This window comes from Polypterus senegalus, chromosome 10, assembly GCF_016835505.1.
Source record: "Polypterus senegalus isolate Bchr_013 chromosome 10, ASM1683550v1, whole genome shotgun sequence".
NCBI lineage: Eukaryota > Metazoa > Chordata > Cladistia > Polypteriformes > Polypteridae > Polypterus > Polypterus senegalus.
The window spans coordinates 103,179,360-103,182,520 of NC_053163.1; positions in this window are offsets into that span (position 1 = coordinate 103,179,360).

The window sequence follows — 3,161 nt, forward strand, 5'->3', positions numbered from 1 at the left end:
GCTGCATAGTACAGTCATTACTGCCACCAAAAGTCACAAATAAGGTCTCAACAAATACAAATGTTCAATGAAAAGGTAAAATGAAGACAACAGCCTCTAATACATGATTATCAAAAATCAGTCACCTTCGTAGCATCTACTAATTCATTTAAAGTCATCATCATTTCAGTTGTTGTGCACATCTTTACAATGTTCAATGTACTGATTAGCCAATAGAATGTATTTAGGTGAACTATGTGCTTAGGGGATGTCTATATTACAGTTCAGAACAGAGGTTTACTAATAGCAAGGCAAACCTTATATTTCTCTAAATTCTCTTTATGAAGAATATTTCTCAAATCTTTCCTGTTTAAAATCAAAAACAGAAAGAGAGAGAGAGAGAGGTTAGGAGCATGCACTGATACAAAGACAAATTTTAGTATAGTTCTAAATCATTTGGTCTGTAAGGGGTTTTTAGCATTTATAAAAGGTAAGAAAATAAAACTTAGTATTCATTCTTTTACTTTTAAGATCGATCACATCCTCATGGGCAGATGCTGGAGGTTCTTACAAATCTGCAGGGTCTACAACAGTTCTCAGTTTGTGAATTCTGACCACAGACTCCAAGATCTGGCTGTTTCTGATGAGTTTGCATGCAGTTTTTGTGGGAACTTACAGATTTGAGTGCAACTGCCAATTCTAATACGAACGTTGCTGAGGGTTGTGTTGGTGTTACCAGTGTTCCCAGAAGGAGGTGTTTTTGCCTCGCAGGGCACTCTGGATATAATCAAGAAGAGTTGAACGGCTTGATGGCAATTCCGGTCTGTACCAGGAACTGAGAAGGATGGCTACGAGAATCTCTGAGGGCAGATAAGGCGGGGTTTGCTAGAGGAATCTGTGAGCAAGTGACACACCATATATGGTCTAGTGACCTACAACCTGCTTACAGAGGAATCAAAGCATTACGCACATTTTACGAATATTTTACTCAGAGAGTCGCAGTTAGAGTGACTGATGGAACGGTCCTTATGAATGACATTGCAACTGTGACCCATTGGACTGGCTACTTTGAGCAGTTGTTTAAAGCTGATCATCCTGCTAGGATGTTGGATATCTCTGGGTCCACAGTACTTGAAGGTGATCCTCCAATTAGCTGCGAACCACCCAATCTTACTGAGATTGCAGATGTGGCGAACCAGCTGAGGGTAGGGAAGGCTGCAGGGATCTGTGATATCCAGGATAAACTTCTCCAGGCTGGTGGTAAGGCTGTGCTCCTGGCATTGCAAGCAGTCTTTGCTTCCATTTTGGAGACTGGCGTCATCCCAACTGACTGGAAAATGGGACTTGTCATCCCTATCTGCCATCAGCAGTGTGTCAGTCTGCGGAGAGTGTGTGTTCCTATGAAATCAGTAGATGGATTGGAAGAGCATGGGTAGTCATGAGGTTGCTGATAAGGGGTGTGTGGCACTCCCAATATCTATGCAAAAGGACAAAGGTCCAAGTCTTTTGAGTCCAGGTGCTTCCTGTCTTGCTGTATGGTTGCGAGAGATGGATGCTATCCAGTGACCTGAGACAAAGACTAGACTCCGTTGGTACTGTGTATATTTGGAGAATCCTTGGGTACTGCTGGTTTGACTTTGTGTTGAATGAGTGGTTGCTCATTGATTTGGCCATGTGGCGCGATTCCCCAAGGGTGATCCAGCTCACAGGATCCTCATTGTTGAGGACCCAAGTGGCTAGACCAGGCCAAGGGGACGCTCACGTAACACCTGGCTGCAGCAGATATAGGGTGATTTCCGTAGGGTGGGACTTGACTGTGTGTCTGCCTGTGAAGTTGCCAACCAGGATCCCAAGCTGTTTCATTGAGTGGTGGGTGTGGCAACACGCTGTACCAGTGTATGCTCCCCATCCTGACCTGACTTAACTTGACTTTTAAATCTATATATAGTACATTTATCTAATTAACTTAAAGAACTAAAGAGAAACATATGTTGTATTTATTGCACAACTTCCATGTTTATTTTACTGAGAAATTACATGTTCTACTATACATCACAACCTGAGATGAAAATTTAGGGCTTGACTAGAAGTGACCTGAGTGTGGGGTGTAAAGCCAAGTCAAGCCATGAACTTATAGTTGTGAGGTGATGATTTAACTGGAAGGAGGAAACAATGCTAGGATTAAAACTGAGAGTGATGGAAGGTGAGATAAGACAGAGTCTTACTGTACTTTTAGAAAGAATGCAAGCCAACCCATTCTTGGTAGGGAAAGATCAACACTGTTGAATGTGGGACCTGAGAGGCTACAGGTGTGCTAGGTTTGTTTTCAGCTTTTATTCTCAAAATAAATATGCACATTTTGTTACTAATTGGATCTTTTTGTATATTTTGTCCTCCTTGGCAAGATGCTGGCCATGGAGGATTATTAAAAAGCATAACTCCTGTTACAGTATACACATTAAGTTTCAAATGTTTTCTTTATATGAATTATGCAAGTTTAAACAATAACTCAGCTATATGTGGTGAAGAGTATGTTTGTATCGATTTTAATCCAAGAAGTGACTCTCATTACTCAAACAGATCCAGTTATTTTAAGGTAAATGCCCCCCTAGCCTTCCTGTCTTGGACCAAAGCTCATACACCATAAACAAGCAGGTTATATCATCAATCTCCGTCAGATCCCAGCACTGGCTTCTGAAGTATACAAGGCTGCTGAGTCAGATGTTTCTTGATTGATTCTGTCAGCTGGTCTAGATTTGTCATAAACTATGTTTTTGTTGGCCCTTTCCCTTTCTTGTCACCAGATGGACAATCACAGATGTTTTCCAAGTAGCCTTTTACCTCACAGTCTAATATTATGAACTCCAGTCACTCATTAGCCTCAGATTTATCTATTCTTATCAGACCATATTCCTCAGCTGCACTAAAGGATTAGAAAACACATAATTGGGAAAAAACTGTTTCTTATCAGGGATTGTTACATATGCTGTTCTTTTCATGTGTTGCGGTTGCACAAAATGCAATGTACAGCATATGTTAATATCTGCACTCATGCATACACATAATGAGCACAGAGTGTAGCATGTGACTTCACAACAGTATTTCATGCTCCATACCAGTGACTAGTACACAGAATGGAGCTTTAAATAAAACTGGAAACCCACCCATGGCTGGCACTACCC